This window comes from Atractosteus spatula, chromosome 11, assembly GCF_055471065.1.
Source record: "Atractosteus spatula isolate fAtrSpa1 chromosome 11, fAtrSpa1.hap1, whole genome shotgun sequence".
In the NCBI taxonomy this organism is placed as follows: domain Eukaryota; kingdom Metazoa; phylum Chordata; class Actinopteri; order Semionotiformes; family Lepisosteidae; genus Atractosteus; species Atractosteus spatula.
This window is the reverse complement of record NC_142716.1, coordinates 33102273-33124089: the sequence shown is the minus strand read 5'-3', so window position 1 is coordinate 33124089 and position 21817 is coordinate 33102273.

Below are 21817 nucleotides of genomic sequence, written 5' to 3'. Positions count from 1 at the left end.
AAATGCATGCTTGCCCTCTTTTAAATGCTGTGCATATTAGACATTTAGAAAAACATAAGCTTGTTTTAGTAATGTCAGCCTTCATATGTGGCATAAACAGTTTTTATTTAATATTTGCAACTCAAAGTATCTGTAATTCTTTGGATTTGGGCTCATGGTGATAACCCCCTGGACCCATACAAGGGTAATCAGGAAATCAAAAGCAAAGTGACAAAGTGATGGAGTACGGAACAAGCTACTGTACCAAGCCGTCTAGCTGAAGCCCAGAACTTGGTTATGAGATATCTGGATGAGATTATTGGATCAATTAATTACTAGCCACCCAACAGGCTAGATGGGCTGAATGGCCTCCTCTTATGTGTAACTGTTCTCCTGTTTAGATCGTGTAACAGTGAGGGAGCGGGAGGAGCCAAGGCCAGCACTGGTAAAAGTCAACGCCCTGTTTCAGGGGGCGGAGACACGGTGTGAGGTTAGCAAAAGCCAAAATAAAACACACCGCTGTGCACAGTGGCTTCCAGACTGGACTGTCAGTATCTAACGAGGTCCAGTCTGGGAGAAAGAGAAGCCACCTGGCCCAGCGGCAGCCATGCTGGACTAAACCTATGTAGCGGGGTCCGGACTGGAAGACAAGGAGCGAGGCGAAAAACAAGAAAAACTCAACCTGCTCCGGTGAATCAATCCAGCGGGACAGCAGAAAAGAAAAAGACATTTAAAAAGAAGCAAAAACGTGGCTTCAACTCCCTCTCCACAATTCCCTCCAGGACTGCCGCTGGAATATTCTTCCCCCTCGTAGGGGTATCAAGATTAGAGTCCTGCCTACGCGGCTCTCCGGGGAAGGGCTGTGTGCCTTAAAAAGGTCTCCACAGCTGAGTCTGGGAAAAACTAAGGTTGCTGCTGGAAGAGGTGTTAGTGGAGCCAGCAGTGGGCGCTCACCCTGCGGTCTATGTGGGTCCTAATGCCCCAGTATAGTGACGGGAACACTATACTGTAAACAGGCACTGTCCTTCAGATGAGATGTAAAACCGAGGTCCTGACTCTCTGTGGTCATTAAAAATCCCAGGGCGTTTCTCGAAAACAGTAGGAGTGTGACCCCGGCATCCTGGCTAAATTTCCCATTGGCCCTTACCAATCATGGCCTCCTAATAATTCCCCTCTATGAATTGGCTTCATTACTCTGCTCTCCTCCCCACTGATACCTGATGTGTGGTGAGCGTTCTGGCGCACTATGGCTGCTGTCGCATCATCCAGGTGGGGCTACACATTGGTGGTGGTGGAGGGGGGTCCTTATTAGCTGTAAAGCGCTTTGAGTGGAGTGTCCAGAATAGTGCTATATAAGTGTAAGCAATTATTATTATTATTATTATTATTATTAATTACACTGAACACGCCCCGCGCAATGGCCACAATATCTTATCAAAATCTATGGCATTCCAATTTCAAAGTAGTGAAATTGCTACTCCTTGCAGTGCTACTCCTCAGATAGAAGTGAATTATGTTATGCCGATGGTATCTCCTGCTGGAGGAGAATTCAATGCTCTCTAATTTACCAAGGGGTGACTTTACACTGAGCCCTCTTACATTATCCTGCTCTTAACTCCTTTCTGCAGCACAAGCAGCAGCTGACAGGCATCAGTCTCTTTAATCCAGGTCACAGCACCAATGTAAGTAAAAGTACAGCCCTACCCTTGCTGGGAGTCAGTGACAGATACATAAAAGCACTCCAGCTTCAAAGCCTCTTCTCAGCCAGCAGAGACGTCTGCTGCCCCAAAAGACTGTTTTCTGCTGTCAGAGAATATAGTGTCTAGGTTCCAGGAGGGTGGCGTGATCTTCTATAACAGGTTATGTGCAACTGAGACCTGCTACTCAGGAAACCTCCAGCCCACCCATCAAGCTATCAATTTTTTGACATTCTGCAGGCTATGCAGTGATGATCAGGACATCACCATACCTTTGCAGGTCCTTGGTAAATTGCTGGGCTTGCTGCAAGCCAAGAGCTCTGGCTTATTGATTGCTACACTACTCCCCCTGTTGAGCCTACTGTGTGCTGCCACTTGGGGATTCTAGGTTATAGTCAGCTAGTAACATGAAGCGAGGTTCGGAAATGTCTTTCTTTTAGCAGAATCGTGTTCAGCTGAGATTGTGTTGAGTGCTGTAGCTTGTGACATTAACTGAATATCCCACTAGCATTCAGTAGGATTCAGATCTAGGGAAGGGAATGTAAATCCCTCTTGCTTCTCAAGGCAATAATTGTCTATATTAGTGATGGGCTCCCAGTGTTTATGCAGAGGTATAGAACATACAGTTTCTGGGAAACTTGATTTTTTCATGCTGGTTGTTTAGTGGGAATTTTGGTTTTGGAAAATGAATTTTGTTACAGAGTGGTCTCATATGATACCGTTACAGCTACAGGGGACTAGGAAGTGTCTGTAAGAGTTTAGTTCAAAGAAGAGGGTTTGTTTTCTGAAATGTATGGGATCCCCTGATCAAAAACAATTATAAAGCTTACTGTGGTATACCTAGGTAATTAAGTTGTGGGTAATGACTGTCAATTGACGGTCCAGAAACACACCATATAAGATCACATGAACAGCAGAAGAGGAGGATAAGGAGAGAGAAGAAAGGAGACGAAGAAGGTCAGACCTCAAGACAGGAGTCAGGAGGAGCTGGAACATGAAGCTTGAGCCAGGCGAGAGCCCCTACTTCATTATCATCCAGACAAAACCCAATTGGAGCTATGTATTTGAACCTTGCCAGAGAGAGCTTGTTATTGTGTTTTTAGGGAACTTGGGTTTCCTGGGTAAAATATATCTCAGTTAGAAACTTCTTTCCTGCCTGTGGGTGCATTTCTAGAATAGCGATATAGGCTCCCATCTATTTTGTGGTATTCGGATTTGCAAAGAGAGATTTAACTGCAGGTTGTATTGCATTTATTTAGAAAGGTAGCTTATCTCTTATTTTGGCTTCTTTAGGCATTATTTAAGAGTTTAATACTTAGTAAATACTTAGTCAAATACTGGGGTTTTCTGGATGATTAGGATGTTAGGCCTCTGAAACACCTTGTCTGTACATACTGTAAATATAGTAACTTGTGTGTTGCATGTTTTGTTGTATGTAGTGTTTGTCTTGTCATTGTTAATATACATTTGTTTAATCAAGCGTACCTGGATTATTCATCTTTTCACCAAAGCTGTGCCAGAGAACAAAGAATACACGTGTCTCTAATTACTCCAACCACTCGGTAATATTCTGAGGAAATCACTTACAAGTTGGTGGTTATGAATATGTATTGTACTTATTGACTAAACCGCTCGGTCAATTCCTGATTTTCACCATTTTCGTAATCCCCCATTTGCAACAATACATTCATGATTGTTTCTGTTCATGCTCTGGCACACACACAATAAATCACAAAAACAGCCATAGGGAGGGACAAACATGTTTGTGGCTTCACCCCTCCTGTTGACCTCTCCAACTCGTTTTGCACCGAACGGTAGTTTACTACACCTTTGTAATGCATTCTCTGCTGTTTTTCCATTGTAACCCTGGCAACAATATACAGTATATGATATATAATAAATTATATACGGTATAATATATTCTCTCAAGGGAGAACACACATGACATTTACTGGCAACATAAACTCAGATGGAAAAACATTAGAAAAGCTAAATAAATATATAACATTTACAAGAACTCAAAACAAAGATCTGCCTTTCAATATTATGGATTTGTTCAGAATGAACACTAAAACATAAACCGGAGGACAGAAGTGGACACTAATGTGAAAGTGCATTTAAAAGTGAGGTCAGGAGATTCCTCATTACACAAAGGGTTGCGGGGGTATGGAACAAGGTACCCAGCCAAATTGTTAAAGTTGTTACCTTGGTTTCTTTCAGGATATGGCTGCATTAGATTCTTGGATCGGTTAGCTATGAGCTACCAAAGGACAGCTTCCTCTTGTTTATAATCTTGTCCAGCCCTGGGCCAGTGCTTTGTTGAATGCTTAATCTGGCTAACACGTGTATCATCCCACCCCAGTAACTGCTCACTGAAACACACAGATCAATATGTATTGTAGCACTATGAGGGGCAAAGACACAGCAGGCTGCTACATCACTGCACGTTTTCAGAAAGAGTTAAGATAAGATGAGATCACTTCACTTTATTAGCCACATACAATTTCTTGAATTAGGAATATGTCTTTTCACATACACCAGCTTGCTCTCCATGAGACACACAGACAGGGAGAGAAGCTTGGGGTCAGAGTGCAGGGTCAGCCATTTATACGGCACCCCTGGAGCAGTTGGGGTTAAGGGCTTTGCTCAGGGGCCCAACAGAGTAGGATTCTTCTGCTGGCTGCGGGATTTGAACCGGCAACCTTCCAGCCACAGGTGCAGATCCTTAGCCACTGTGCCCACCAAAAGAACCACCTGGCAGTGGCCAGATTCGAACCCACACCCCTGAAGAGACTGGATCCTTAATCCAGCGCTTTAGATCACTCAGCCACGCTATGGAGAAGCCAAGTGAGCCGAGAAGAAACTTCAGAGCCCTCAGACTCCTCAGAACCCATCTCACTGGGCAAGGTGAAAGGCCATGGTAAGAGTATAAAGAACAAAGATGGCTCTCGTGTTTTTTTTATCGCATGACTCCGTGCATGCATCTAGTTTTGCTTTTTAAAGAAATATCTTTGCTCGAAAAGGGACCAAAAACTGCCTTACTAAACTGGAGCCATAGTTTGCACTTGGTCAGGTAAGGGAATTGAAGTATCAATGGTTATTAAATGAACAAGGCCAAATGCACTATTTCTGCAAACATAGTTCAAGTAGGGAGCTGTGTCAGCATGCGTAGGCTGCAAAGGAACAAGTAAAGGTTTATTCCAGGCTGAAAAGAGAAGAAAGGAAACACTGTTTCGGCTGTGGAGCCTTCTTCGGGTGTGAGCTCACACCCAGGTATCAGCATGGAATAAACCTTTACTTGTTCCTATTTCTGCAAACTATTAGGAGGAGAGTAAAATTCAGTGAAAGTTAAAGTTGAAGTATTTGGTCATACCTAGTACGAAATTGTTAATAAAAGTGCTCATGTGTATTGAATCACTTATTCATAGGGGAAATTGATTTTTAAAGTAATGTATTCAACAGTTATATGCTGATGAATAAAACATTTTCTAAATTATTGATGAACGTAATTCAAATATCCACAATTCAGAAACAACATTGGCTCTGACATATTTTACTAGATTTTTATGAAGAGCAACATAACTGCTGCTTTATGTTTCAGTAGCAAACGCAAACTAAACTAAATCTAACTCTCTCTAATGGAAAAGTAATGCAATTTAATTTCAGAGTTTAAAAAAGATGTGCTTTTTGAATGAAAAAAATTACTCTCATGTGCATTGTGCTAGTAAACAAATATTTGGAATCTCCTTAAATCTTAGAAGCATTAAATTGTTCAGGCTGTCATGTTCGAAACCTTTTAAGTAAAAAGCACTATCACCAGAGCTCTGAAGAAACCAGATACAGCCTGGCCGAGACACTACAATGGTTAGGCATAACCACGGTAATAGCAATGACAGTACCAGCAGCAAAAATTATGTCTGTAGGAGAAATCAGGACCGAATGTCCTAGGTCTCAGTGTAACATACTGAATTGTTAATACACACTGTTCATATGAATTGAGCAAGGCTACAAAAAGTTGGCTGAAAAATGATAGTACACAAATCTAAAAATTCTGAAAAGTGACATTTTCTGCTGTTGTGCAATTAATCTGTTTATTGAACTAAAACAGTAGATAACTTGTTCAGTGCACCACAGGGTAAATGTTTACAGAAAGTGACAAGCAATGAATTTTGATCTTCATCAAAGATATGCATTCATCTGAATTTTGCCTCTGAATATCAGCTGATGTGTGGAAAAATACTAATCCACTTTTGTACAACATTCTCTGTTGATCTGACTACAGAAAGAAATGCAGACAGGATCCTTTTGGACTTCTAGAGAGTATCTACTCTAAGAGCTTTACATCCAACAATTTACTTAAGTGTGTCTCAAAAAGATCGCCCTTGGACCTATCCCAAGCAAAAGAAAAAGCCAATAAAATCAAATTTAAAGTTGCACTAGTTAGACCTTGCTTGGAATAAAGTTCAGTTTGAGTCATTACACTGCAAGATGGATATTACTGCTGTAAAGACAGTATCGAGAAGAAACTTGACTAAGTCTTTGTCTGAAAGGCATGACAATCTAATTAAGGGAACAGACTCTTTAAAGCCAAGAACAGGAAGCTCCTGTGTGGACCTTATTCTAGTGTACAGAATTCTGAAAGGTATTGACCAAGACAGTCAAAATCAGTAACATTACTGTGACTTGGAGCCATGTTGGAATTCATTTTTAAAGGACTCAGAAGAAAAAAAAACTGAATTTGTGAAGGTGAAACATACTCTGGACACATTGCTGAAGATATTTCCTTCAGATACATTGACATCCTTATTCATCCTTAACATCCTTAGTGGCTTGACATAAATGTCAGTTTTCTGTTATGTTATAGTACATTTAGTTTTTTTTATTCTGTTTTTCATTATACTGTAACTGACATCAGAATAACTGAGGCTATTTTTATTTACTGATACTACTGAATAACATCTAGAACCAAAAAAATGTGCCAAGCAGCATCACACTATCTGAAACTGTTTTGTATCACAAAACTTAATTTTAGAGCTGATGTTTTCCATTGTAACCTGTTTCCATTTTATGTCATCTTTTTATTCTGTAAGATGTACCAGCACTGGTATGCCATTTTTGTATCCAGACTAGACTGTCTGAGAACACTGTTCCCATGAGGATCTGATAGTTGCATGCATATTTCGTCCTGGACTGAGTTATGAAACCAAAGTATCTATTTTGGCAACTCATTGAGTATTTGTGTATTGTGTATTTATATATTCACAGAGGTTTTGGCACATACCCAAAGAACGTGATTTGTTCATATGCTACAGTATGGTACTGAATATATATTTAAAACAAAGTGCCTTTAATACACTCAAGATCTAATACTGTAAGTCAGATGAAAGGAATAAGAACGTACGAGCATTTGGCTTCTATTGAACCAATTAAAAAGTTATCTAATCCTCTTGTATTCACATTCGTATACCTCTGAAACTTCCATAGGTATGAAACACAAAGATTTCATAGAACCATTTCAATTAATTATGTCTCTTGAACAACAGGGGCTTTAAATAGTCCTCTTGCTTCTAGAAACGGCAATCTCCTGATTTTTTACAGAATTAATGTGGGATCAAGTGGCCCTCCAAATTTTTCAAATTAATGTTCTTTTTAATCACAAACTGGCTCTTGTGAATAACAATAAAACTATCTTTACTTGTCTCAAAAAGTATCATGAGAAACCTTAAACTTTAGACCATTATCGTTGCAGAATTCTGACATTAAGCTCTTTGCAAAGGTTCATGTGAAGCCCCTCTCATCATGCAGTCATCTGGGCTGTAGTCTGTTTAGATGCAGAAAAGACATTCAGTTGACTAGAATGGAACACCTCTGTATTTCTTTTTATTTTGGACATTAATTTTTAATTTGATTCAAATTAAAAAGTATGAATCAAAACATCAACACAGCATGTGTTCAGAACAGGGAGAATGTGAGCTGTGTGTGAACTCAGTTTCCTCTCAGTAGAAATACTCAACAGAGATGTCCATTGTCACCCTTACTGGCTGCTCTCTCATGAAAATCACTGGCTTGGGTTCATGGGTAAGGTCTCCCTTTGAAACATGGGGAAAAAAATATTTCTCTTTATTTCTCTATTTAATTGTTTATGTAGGATCTCTCAGTCTGCTATGTATTTGATTTTCCTACGTTCTCTGGATATAAGATAATTTGATTGAACCTGTTATCATGCCTTTGGGCACTGCAGGCAAAGCATTTGTTTTCCATCCAGTATCCTTGTTCACTCACACTCCCTGGGGCTTCTTCATTCTCATTAGGAAATTCAACACCTTTCAGCTAATCTGTAAAAAGAATATGCGTGTGGTTCTCAATGTAATCAAAGCAATCTTCACTAGATGGTTAGATTTATAACTTTCACTACATGGTTAGACATCCATTAAAAGTATAAATATACTTCCCTGCATTATTTTTTTTTGCTTTACATGATCTCACTTCAACTCAAATAATCTGAATAAATTGAGTGTAACATATCAAGTTTTATTTGAAGGAGCATTTGCTCAAGGACTTGATGAACAGGTTTGCATGTCTCAAACTTTAGTGTCAGTTTGCCTATACCTTGTATTTATTACAGGTTAAAAACACAGGATCTTTTGGGTCTGTTGTCGATCTTGACTTGTTTGGGTGCTCATTTATTAACATTTTGGCCACTGTTTGAAGAGCCAGCTGGTCTAACCAATTAGATGACTATAATTGTTCTTAAATATACTTTTTGATGGCTGATATTTGGATATAATCAATAGCCTAATAAGCAAAGATCAGTCCAGATGTCACTTTTACAACTCAAGCATTTAAAGCTCATTATGTCACACATGTCAATTGTATGTGTGGGGAAAAAATCTAGACATAGGTTTGTGAAGAAACAGTGATGCAAGTTAAGCAATAGGTGCAGCACAGCAGTGATTTCTCTAAATGTTTTATTTTAATTTTAGAGAAAAAACAGCAAGAAACACAAATACAAAGGCTGCTGTACCATCCACGGTGTACAGTAGTTCTTTCTGCTTTGTGCCCAGCACTTCTTTCCCATAAGAGTAATCTCTGCGCTCTCATGATAGTTCAATCACCAACCCAACTTTATAAAAAACTGTAGCTGTAGCTAAAGCAGCCAGAAAACTCATCAGGCTTGAAGATTGACAGTAATTTGGTTGTCGTCATTGAGAAGGAGCAGTCTGGGGCTCAGCAGCACAATAGTCTCCTCTCAAAGTACATTTGGCACATTTCTAGAGGTTTATGAGTTTTGTGCCAGACTAATGGTAGTAAGGAAAAGCTACCAGATGAAAATTGCTTCCTCTTTTTAAAATTAAACAGATTTTTTTATTATTTTTTTCCCAGGGCGTCTGGAACACAACTCGGTTTCCCCCATGTACTGTTGAACACAGCTTTAGACAGTAGAACATAAACAGGAAAGGATATATATATATATTACATTCATCCATTTTCTATCCACTTTATCTAATTTTTATCTAATTCAAGACCACAGGGGAGCTGGAGCCAGTCCCAGCAAGCAACAGGCACAAGGCAGGGTACAGCCTGGACAGAACGCCAGTCCGTCAGAGGGCAGACACATATTATATCGCATACAATAACTTATTTAACTTGAATTAAATCACATCACTCTGTTTTCATTCTATAATTGCAGCTGGATGTACTTTTGCACCAATTGTTCAACAAAGCTGTTTATTGATAGTGGAAAGAAAAAATGCATCCACTTTACGTTAATAAAACAGTTAGCATGTATACATTAAAAGTCAGTTATGCAGTTGTCTAAATATTATGAGTCCATAACAGTTTATTCTTTTCATAAGTAATGAGGCTCAATTCTAGTGCCTAGTAGCTGCAGTAAGGAATTTCGAAGATAATGTTTTCTGTAGTGGCAATATATGTTGTGATGTTCTCCTTTAAGCAAAAAATAAAAATTCTGATTAATTTTAATTAATAACTAAATGTTACAATATCTTCTAACTAATCTAATGCAAAATCTTTAGAAATGAGTTTTGTTGGTGTTTAAATTTAAACATTTAACATTTATAGTAATAAGCAATAACAGTGAAACACTCTTCTTTTGCCTTTAACCTAAAGCTACTGTACTTTGAATCAATCTATAGTAAAACCCGTTATATTAATATGAAGTGAGAGGCATTAATACAGCATTTAAATGTGAACTTCTAAAAGTGCAGTAACACCAGAGAAAGAGAGTTATGGTTTCACACAGTCTTTGGCTTTCCAAAAGGATGTCATGTGCTACAGAATTCTGTGGTGTGAAGAGTGTGATGGCATCATTCAAAAACTCTTTCAGCAACCAGCTTTCATGGTACAGTTCAAACCCTTCTGATGATCTGTAGGTCCTTTCGTACAGATGCCATTTCACAGGAGGTAATGTTTATTTAAAGAAATCTCTCTCCTTTCTTCTCAAAAAAATATTACTGAAAAATATAAAATGTTAATAATCATGCTAACCATTCAGCCTGATGTTCAATATTTTCAAAATGAACCATTTTAAAATGAAAAAGTCATTGAAGTCTTTAGCATGGTAACCTTCTTTAATCTCAACTCTCAAGATTAGCAGCTGTCTTCTCTCTCCTGATGTGGCAATATTAGCCAGCTAGAAACTATGGTCTGTTACTGGCAGCGATCTTTGACTCAAATTTCAAATTTGGAAATCAATCTTCAAATTTGATGAATATAGTTTCACCTTTTCTCTGGCAACATCTCTGCAATTCCACATCATCTAATATCTTCGCAATTAATAAATAGAGTTGCCATCTTAATATTTTTTAAAGAGGCAGCACAGTGATGTATTAGTTAGCATTGCTGTCTCTCAGCGCTGGGGTGCTCTTAACCAATCCAAAACTCAGTATATGTAAATAGTCAATATAATAGTCAAAATAGATGTTGTTATTCCTTGTGAAATTAAATTAATTGATGTAGCATTATTGGCTCATTATTATGTGGACTGCATTTAAGGCACTGAATGCATGTTCTTCCTACTGTAGCTGTCATTTCAGCTACTCAGAATCCATTGAAGGAAAGCAAATATATTGGGTCATTTGCAAAAGTGTTTATTTTTTAAAAATCCTTATTCTGGGATTTTCAGCAGTTGCATACAGCCAACATATATTTTCTGTTTCAGAATTTCAACTGGTGCACACCACAATTGGTGTGGTGCTCCTAATCATATTAATCATATTAATTCCAGATAATGAGCCAAGCTAAGAATACATACTGAAGTTCAATCGTTTCTGGAGTGAGACACTGAAGCAGCCTTTTGGCACGTGATCAAGGCACAGAGTGAGGAAAATCGGTTTCCTCATTGATTCATCCCCTTTAAAGCAACTCCATGAGAAGATACCAGAGCAATTAATTATTTTACAAGAATGGTACAAAGAATGGTAATTCTTTGTACCATTAGGCGGAGAAGGACGCTTAGATATTTAAAAAAATATTTCCACAAAATGCACAAACCGAGACGTACATTTATATATATTTCTCTAATAGCATAATTAACACAGTCTACAGTGACAGAAGAATCCAGTTGATCATATTGCTGACTAAATCCTGCAGGCACTGAGGAAAGAAAAAGTACATTTCATTCTTGTTCCAACGGAACCACCTTGGCTTTCTGACCTTTTCCTCGGGGAGTAAAATGGCATACGTCATCATCAAAACATCCTGTCTTGAGCTTTAGGAACAACTTTGTTTTTGGTGTCTTCTTGTCTCCGTTCTAGTTCGAGTTTAACATTTTGTACAAGTGTGACGTGGAAACGTAAGTCCCCATCTGTTTGATACTCCTTCAAATGGCACAGTGGGAGGGAGCAGAACTTCAAGTCCTGCAGTGTATTGTACGAGGTAAACAGAGTACAAATCGACCCCAGCAAGCACAGCAGAGAAGAACATCAGCATTTCCATTATTAGACAACGTTAGGTCATTATTTGAAAGACGAAAACACTGAGGAATGTGTGTAGGCCATTTAAAATGATACATGTTTTTTTATTTTGAAAAGTTAAGATTTTTTTTCCACCTGAGTCATTAGTTTTATCTTCAAGAATTGAAAACAAACCACCATTCTCCACCAGGATGTGCTGCATTAATCACTCCAAAAAATGCAAATTATTCCCACATGCTGCTGTTTTCTGCCTATTAGGTAAGGATGAAATATAATGGCATGCTAAAGCATTTTTTCTAATTCTGTGCGTGGTTTTGCAAATGGAAACTGTTTAGAAATTGATCTGATACCTCTCAGATAATCTCTAAGGAAAGCTTACATCCACTCAACGTAATGGACTGGAAGACGTTATCTTGATAAATGGAATGATCTTACAAAACCATTTTTCTTCGGTATCAATTAATTATTGTACAAAACCCCTCAAGATGCAGTCTTCTGGTGTGCAAAGACACACAACTGATATACGATTACTCTCCAGCTCATTTTTGCAGCCAAAAAAGCAACGTTTTAATTCCACTAACAAGGCAAAAAAATCTGATTGGCTGTACAAAGAATTTCTGCAAGGATCAGAATGAGAAGGGATGATTTCATTAGTGTAGATAACATAGAATGGTGCAAAATCAAAACAGCAGCGTAATTTGATTTGTGTTTGATGGGATGATGCTCACAACTGTCATCTTTTTTTTTACTTCACAAACAGATTCGTTAAACTGTGTCCTAAAACTTCACCCAATTCAGGCAGGATACTAGGAAAATATTTTATTGAGTCAATGTTTGCCAAAGAAACTCTGAAATTAAAATAATAGATGGAATGTTTCATCAGATGTATGAGGGATTAGAAATGGGAAAAAAAATGGGTTCCTTGAAAAGGACTCATGAATAAAAAAGTATTATAAAAAAGCAAATGCAGAGATTTCTGGATCTGGATGAGCCCCTGGAAACTGGAGGAGTTTGAAAACTGTGCATTATGTACAGACACAGACAAAAAGGCAGATTTATGTTAGTGCGGTGTAGCTGTCTGCCCTACATACTGTATTAACTGCAGGCTGGCATCCTGCAATGAGCTTTTATTCCTGCGCCACCTGATTTATTTCCAGTATATGATTGTATTGCTTGTATTTCTGGATGTTTAATCTCGAAATATTTCACCAGGGACAAAAACATCCAAGAATATACTGGTTTGTGAATGTTTAGAATACTTTCTAAGATAGTTTGGCTTAACCTGCTGAGTTAATGGGCAGCCTCCGGGCCACAGGACGAGTAGGCTCGAACCCCAGTCAGACTGCGTGAACCAAGGGGCAGCAGCAGCAAGGTGGAGACTGAGCAGAGGAGGGATGCTTGAGGCGAATGAGCAGGGAGGCTTTGGTGTTCAGTATAGGAATGTAGTTTCGCAATGACGATGATTGAGTGCAGCTGTGGAAGATTGACTTGTCATTCTTAGCCCTCCAGAACTACAGTTAATAACTCCCATTTAAGACAATGAAAATATTTGTCCCATTTTAATTTTAAACCACTTGGTGTAGATTAGCATGTTCGTATTTACCTCAACTTTTCGCTTCTATTAAGAATTGCTTGGATTTACTTTTGCCTTTACTTTTTTATGGGAGGTTGGCCATCACCGTCACCTTTAGGGTGGGATCTTGTAAAGAGATGGTTGTGTTATATATAACCTCTTCAAAAATTTATATTGCCATGATGGTGCATAATAAAATGTACTGTATGAACTGATTCATTGCCTCCTAAGCATTTATTGTTCCTTGGGCTTTTATGCTAGTTGGCAGACAAGAATATCTGAGTCTGTTACAATTAGCAAACCAATTAACCTTGAGTGGGCTGCTGCAGTTGCCAGAGGATGATTCACTACTATGGCACACTTTTCTCTTCTGACATCTGTATCCGATTTTAGAAGTTAAAATGGAGACTTGTCTTGCCTACAAAAGGTATTTCTGAGGTTGAGCAATACGTTTTCTTCATACATTTTTTTCATTAATTTTCATTTTCTGGGCAGCAATTCACAATAGTTTTAGTTTTAACTTTTAGGAAACACACACGCCCTGATCCTTAATCTTAATACAGTTTATAGGTGTTTATGTTACAAAATAAAGCAGCGTAGTCAGATGTGTAGACGCATCACGAGGTCACTTGAAAGTGCAAGTATTGCTTTCCATTGCTTCCCTGCAGGAAGAAGGAACATCCACACAAACATACCACATTGATGACTGAGTTACTGGAAACTGCACATGAAAGGGATCTGTGTATTTATATACTGTAGATCCATGTGATAAAACAATAAATAAGCACACAGAATGCTTGGGTTTGCCTGATGCACTTGTATGATCCAATTTAGAATATTGTGTTCAGTTTTGGTCACAGTACCAAAACCAGATAACAAGAAAGCCTTAGAAAGTAACAAGAATGATTCCTGGTCTGAAGGGGATTGATCTAAACAGACAGGTTCAATCTCTTCAGTCTGAAATTGAAAGGTGTGAAAGGTGATTGACGGAAGATTTAATCCCAGTCTAAGAAGTCCTAAGGGTTATAGAGAGGAGCAGACAGGATTATATTAGATTATATCCCAATATTGGGATATTTTTAGGATAGAGATTAGGAAATTGCTTTACGCAAAAAAAAGTGGATATCAATCCAGCTCAAAGTACCAAATGAGTTTAATAAACTAAATGACCACCTCCTATTTCAACACATTTAGGTCTTAAATATTTTACTTCAGATGATTTTTTTTGGTTCAGAATCCTTGGTTGAATCTTACAGCTAAACAGTGAAACAAAATATTGTTCACTGTGCCAATCACTCCATCTAAACAATTCATTATGGGACCCTTAGTCCTCGGGCCTGGGAAACATGATTGCATAGCCTGTAGACAAGAGACGTATGTTTTGCGACACACAAACGTTGGAATGGTTAAGCTAATGACGTCTGTGAATAAAACTAGTCAGGAAGTTATTTTTCTGTTCCAGAGCCATTGGCGAGTTAACCAAAACAGACTTGATTTTCAAGGCTGAAAGCAAAGTATTGTGAAAGACACACAGAAGCAGCGCTAGATTGCATTGCTTTGGGTAGTAAAACTGGTATTCGTATTTCCAGGGCAGCAGATCTTTATTTAAAAATACACTTTTCCAACCTTGTCTAAAGGCTTTATTTCTAGCTCAGGCCCGCTATGCAAAGCAGTTTTTAGTGTATTTGAGATTAGTAATGAAATATTAAGGACATACTGTACATTTTGGATTTCCTTTTCTTATAGCAGCAGAGCCATTTTTTAAAATGGACTGGGGACAAGAAAAATCCTTATAAAACAAAATTAGTTATTGATTTAAAATTAAAATCACCCCATAGGAGGAACAAGTGACTGCAGAATAATATATTTTTACATCTGGAATGCACATTGACAATGTAATGGATGTTATTTTAAGTTTTAAACTTAAGACCATTGAATTGTTACAACAATTGCTTTCATAACATCCAGAGTATTGATTGTAAAAAATGTTTTAAAGTTTTAAAAGCATGCTGAATAATAATGAACATGATTAGAAAACAATTTAACTTCTACACTTTTAAAGTTTCTTTTTACAACATACAAACAGCATGTCATACCTTTTCCTGAATTCTACAAGAAAAAACATCTGTTCACATCTGTAATTTTTAGTTGTAAATAATATACTCCTTTGAATGCATCTTGATACTTAATGTAATTCCAAGTTTTAAAACCTCTTTAAGAAAAAGAAGAAACATCCCAGCAAATGTTTTAAGAGTATGATAGACAAGCTCAAATTCTGTTAATACAGCAAAAAATATATATGTGCTTTACTTTTGATATCCCACTGACAGGTGACTGTACTGGTTCCAGTAATCAACATTTTATCAGACTATTATACTTTAACTAATTTAGTTGTTTGGAACTGAAATGGACATCTCAAATCCCACATGGGGTTCGCAACAAAGAAAATAAGTGATATGCCAGACATAGGGCAAAAGATGATGTATGTGACGTGGTCAAACAGGACAAAACTAGAACTTTGTGTCAAGTGTTACATCTGACATTATCCCAGCATAACCTACCCATCCTAACCATCTCTAAAATAATGTATCGCTGTCACTAAAGTAAAAAAAAAATACTTCAAAGTTTTAAATTGTTTTGTAAAAGCAAACAGTTGTGAGTGTTGTTTTTTTACATCATAAAATGTCTGTTAATAAAATCATCTAAAGCAGGGAGTTTAGAAGTTTCACAGGACATGAAAATGACAATACAAAAAAAAACAGATTCTTACTCCTCATCTCCCCTACAGCTGCCAACGCTGAATGTAAAGAACTTTATATGTTTCTCAAGAGTGTACCCCTTAATGATCCTGACACCGGGAGCACAGGTTTGATTAAGGGGTGTAGCATCTCATTTACATACTTTTCTTTTGCATTTCCATTCATCTGAAATTACTCCAGCTTTAAATGACAAGCTCAAAGGGCTAAGTACGGAAATGTGTCGCTGGCTTTGTTTGGTCAAAATGGCTTCACTAATTTTTCCAAGAACAATCTTCTATTGAGACTCTCGTTTAATACATTTACCTGTGTTTTACAATTATCTTATCTTACCTGGATAGGATCTTTCTCCTCCATATAATGTTCCATACACTTAACTTAAGTTTTGCATCCTTAGTAACATTTTCAATCTGTGTCTTCGAGTTCTTTTGTTTTGTCAAAGATGATTGAATTCTCCATCTCATAAATCTTATAAGTCAATGATAGTAATCTGCTATGAAGAATCCTTTAAGTTTCATTGGCTATAAAATGAAACACTTTAGTAGTTATTCAATTTGAGTTGTGTCCTACAGAGTCAGAGTTATCGATTGGCATATCGCAAACCGTCTTCATGCTGCATTCTCAGATAACCCAATTTGTGAGATGGCTTCTTTTTATGCACTAAATTGGCGAACTAGAAATTGTCCTCACGTAACGCTAACTCATGAAGAGAAGAACAAAACAAGAAAAAGAAAGGAATATGCTTTCCTAATTTCTTACAGGTCTCAATACCATGCAGTTTACTGCACCCAAGATATTTGGCTGACCTCACTGTTCTAAGCTTTTTGTCAAAGCATGAACTTGTGAAAATCAGAGAACGATTACATTGACACGAATAATGTTGCAGCATTAAATATTAAACGCTTAAACTGTGTGATTTAGAAATAAAATCATGTTTTGGCAAAGACCTCAGCTAGTACCACTTTGGAACAAGTAATACTGTAGGTTTATTTCATGCTGAAAAAAAGAAGAAATTAAACAACGTTTCGGCCATGGAGCCTTCTTCAGGTGTGAAGCTCCACAGCCGAAACGTTGTGTTTTCTTTCTTCTTTTTTTCAGCATGGAATAAACCTATTACTTGTTCCTTTGCAGCCCATGCATGCTGACGCAGCTACCCACCTGAACTAGTATCACTTTGTACAACTCCCTCAATTACTGTCACACTCTAGTACTTTACATGCCACAACACAAGTGACCCCCAATTAAGCTAACAGCATACACAATCTGCAGAGGACCAATTACTTATCTGATAAGCAAATACATCTATTGGGTGACAATAAACTTCAGTTACCTCCAGCAATAACTAATCTTCTTTTCCTTCCATCTCTGTTGTCGGGTTTGTATTGCGTTTCTTTCGGATTTTGGCACTCCTTGCTAGTTCGAATTCAGAGGGTAATTCATTTAACAATTCCTGTCGATATTGAAACACTGCCAAATGGATTTGCATTTATGGTTATGGACTGTTCAGAACTCCAGTAAATCTGGTTTCTGCAACACGGCAGCTCCTCTTCTGTAATGCTTTGGTCTTTATTCAGTGGACTGTGAAGCCAGGTTTCATTAAGGTTTCAGTTTATTTAATGGGAGAAAATAGATTCTGCTCAGATTCTCCTAAATCTTTCGTTAATCTCAAATCATTTAAACCAACGCCAAGCCATTTTCAATTTATTATATTGCAGCCATTTTCTACAATATACTTGACATTATTTTGGTCTTACACTCTGCTGCCTTCTTTTACTGGCAGTTTGCCACAAAGTGCAGAAAAAACATAACTGAGTAGTCAGGAGTCAAAGTAGTCTCCATGTTTGTTTGCCAAAAGATCACAGTATGTGTTTATGGAGGCACTTAATAAAAGGAATTTAATTGTACTTCATCTTTCCTAGTGTGACACCACCATCCTCTGTTTTTGCTTCAACAGCTGTCATTGTGTGATGCTGGAAATCATTTTAGCAGTAAGAAACCATTTTCCGTCTTTCTACCAGCAGAAAGGTTTTTTCACAAAAAAATAAATTTTACATTTGTGAATATTCAGGTTTTAATTATTTTTAATTACTTCCCCTCTGCCACTGACGGTGATCTCTAATTGGAGGTATCCATCATGCTTTAAAGATTAACAAGGGTACTTGGATAATCAGGGAAGCATGTGTAATGACAATACTCAGCCGAGGTGAATGACTGGCATTGGTGCACTGAACTGACCCTGGACCTCATTCCCAGGATGGCTATGCTGTTCTGACTGAGACAGTCTGCTATGCTACTGTATGATAGTACAAACACATACAACTGGCTTTCTTAGACTAAGGTGGCTACTTGGAGGGCAGATGTAGAGTATCTCAAAAGGTGAGCTCAAAAGTCTGTAATGCACGACTGCACTCATTGTCTAATAACTTGATCGAAAGCAAGCAAAATCACTTAATCCCACCTCATACTACACTCAGTGGTATTCACAACACATGTGGCTTCCTCTTACTGCACATGTAATTTCATCATCTGCAGAGTATCCATTACAAATTGGATAACAGCAGCTCGAAGGGCAGTGGAATCTTGAAAGGGGAGGCTGTTAGTCAGTAATGCACTACAGGCATTTACTTTCTGGTAAGTATTGTGTATGTTGCTCTGAGAGAATTACGGGTCACACCGAGGACAGGGATTACATAAATATGAAGGCTATACAGCAGTCAATAGTACCAATGCTACATTTTCATATCTTATCATTTTCCACATTTAAATGAATTTAAATTAAAATTAACAAAACTCGTAGTTTTATTTGCTGTATTTGCGAACTTTCTGAAACAAAATTCTCAAAGTTTATGCCATTCACTCATAATTAAATCATTATTTGAGCAGAAACAGAAAGTTGGATGTGTTTGGGATTTCCGTCTTGCCAGAGCAAATATTTTCTAAGACTTCACTTCCTAACTGATCTCATCACACACTCCCTTGGACATTTTCAGTCCTTATTTCTCGTTTCTCTTGAACGCCAAAGTACACATCTGCCCTTTAAAGCCAGACTTCCAAGCACTCCTCTATTTCTATTGAACTGTTGACACCCTGGGGAGCACAGTGGTACAGCCATTAGCATTGTTGCCCAGGAGTACTTTCTGCTTGGTGCTCTCTAGGTTTTTGTGTGGGTTTCCTTTGGGTGCTCTGGTTTACCCCTAAAGTCCAAAAACATTGGTAGGCTAAGTGGCTTCCAGGAAAGTTGGCCTTGGTGTAATTGTGTACTTGTCTGTGTGTGCCCTGATGTCTAGTCCATCCTCCTCTGCAACCCTGAATTGAGTAAAAAGGTTAGAAAACGGATGGATGAAGATACCCCCAGACATTTCCTCTAATGACATTCTCCTGAAAAGGATGAAAGGTGCCAATTAAACAAATAAGCATGGAGAGATTAAAATCTCGCAGCACAGAATGTCATCTAGTGTTTCCAGGATGTGCAACTATGATTGTCCAATTGATGGACAGCACCTTTGGAATTTTAGGGGTTACTTAAGATACATTTGCGGGTAATATGAACTATTTGTGACTAGGTTTGCAATGCAAAGGCTTTCTTAGCAATTATGAAGATTTTGATGTCCCAAATGGAAGATCTCACACAAGGTGAGAAATTTTATTTGAGTTTCCCCAATATACTCACACACACTTGCACAGGTAATCAACTGAAACGTGGCTGTAAACTGTATTCGCACGCCAGCCCTAAATATTTTTTTGCCAATGTTCTTGATAGATCCCAAGTCAAGAGATGGTTTTAAATGTCCTCTCTGGATGTATTCCTCCACAATGTACTTAGTTGTATATATTTATCAAAAACTATGCACTGTTTTGTCAAGGGACAAATATTTTAATCTTAAAAAAATACACACTGATAATTGGAAATAAGTAGCATAATTGTGACAGCACATTCAGTTGAACCACAGCAATTTGATTAAACGAATACAGCAAAGTGTTTGTTTCCAAGTTACCCCAAATATATTTTTAAATTTTGAAAACTCTTGTTGCTTTAGAAAAGATTAGCAGAATTTAAGAAATTGCAGCATTGTCCAAATTGATGATTAAGCTTGTTTAACTTCCAATTAAAACGTAAAATATAAAACAGGTTTTCACAAGAGAGTTTCTTCTATGCAATGTTCCCAAATGCCATAAGTGTTACTTAGAGCTCTGAAAATTACATTAAATTTATCTTCTGCAATAAATTACTTCATCACAAAGCCTTAAAATGTATCCCAGAATGACATCATGTTCCATTACTAAACCAGTTCTAAGCTGTCTGTGTGTAAATGATTATTGTAGGTTTTAAGGAAAGGTTACGGACAGGGAGCAAAATCAGACACTTTGAAAGGCTGCGAATTACATCTGCTATCATGAAGATAAAAGTGAATTTGGAAATGGAGCAGTCCGTCTGGAAAAAAGCAGATATTCCAGTATCGGGATGCTCTAACCAGTACTTTTCAGGAGCTAAATAAAGAATACATAAACAATACTTTGGGAGATTTCGTATTTATTTTTTTCAGTTTAAAGATTTAATAGCAAATAAGTCATATCAACACATTATGCAAAGACAAAAAGCAAACATGTAATCATACAATCTTAACATAAGTAATTCCAAAGCACTTTTAAATTGCCTTTTTTTCCCCACATGTAGACATTAGGAAAGAATTATTTATACACAGAAGCAGTACAGGGTCAATACTCATCAGGCCTCACTCCTTATTAAAGTACATAGAGTCATGTTAAGTTTAATCTGGAAAAATGTATCCATAATTGAAGAGGATAAAATGCCAGACACCAGATGCTAGAAGGTATTATCTATATGCAATCATAAAGTACTTTTGTTCCCGTGTTCTGCAGCAACATAGATCCGATACCCTGTTTTTATATATTAAGGGCTACTCCACTTGTAAGAGAAAACATGAATAAAGACAAAAAACTAAGATGCCCTTTGAAAAAATAGTTAGTTACTCTTTTTATCTAATCACTCCCCCCCCACACACACAGTTAAAATAGGCTTTTTAAAAGCTCTTTTCTGATGAAGCACATTTCTCACAACTTGTAGAGGACAGTATGGTTTTTTTCTGCATTAAAAGTATTTTAAGAAAGGCAGTCAAAGCAAGCAGTAAAATAAATCTCATGGTTATTGGTTGCGATTCTCTGAACTGAGCAGTTTAAACAGTTAGAACTATTGTAGCGTTTAGGTGTGCAGCAAACAACTGCTTACTATAGACATTCCAAGCTGCAGTAGCCTTAGAATAAGGAACTGTCATGCAAACAGATCCCGATCTTATTACATGCATAAGTTCAAATACAGTCATATTCACATCCTCAAGCTAGAAACTCGCCTGTGTTTTATTCCTATTTATATCTTTCAAATTTATGGATGGTATTTTCTACATCACACCATGGCAAGCAAATTTCTTCTTTCCTGATAATTATTAGCAGCTGGATATTAATACATTCCAAAACCTACTGTAGCTTTAAAAAAAGCCCATTTGCTCTTGCAAACTGAAGGAAAACAAGACTGTTACACTTATATTGAAATCCAGTAGGACCAATAAATCAAAGAGAAGGCTTCATAAACGTTCAACAGAGAAGCTTTATACATTATAATGGAGAAAGCATTTTCTAAAGTGTCTCGACGATATACTTACATTTCATTTCAGTAGCACACATTGAAGTGCATTACAGTTACTAGTATTCTTCGTTTTTAATTAGGGAAATTAGATCATACTTCTTTTATGATGAGTAAAGCAATAGTTATTTTGTTTAACTCTTTAAGAGTCACAAGCTTTTATTTTTTTCTACCCAATTTGGAATTGCCCTTTTATTTTATGTACCCCAAGACAAAGG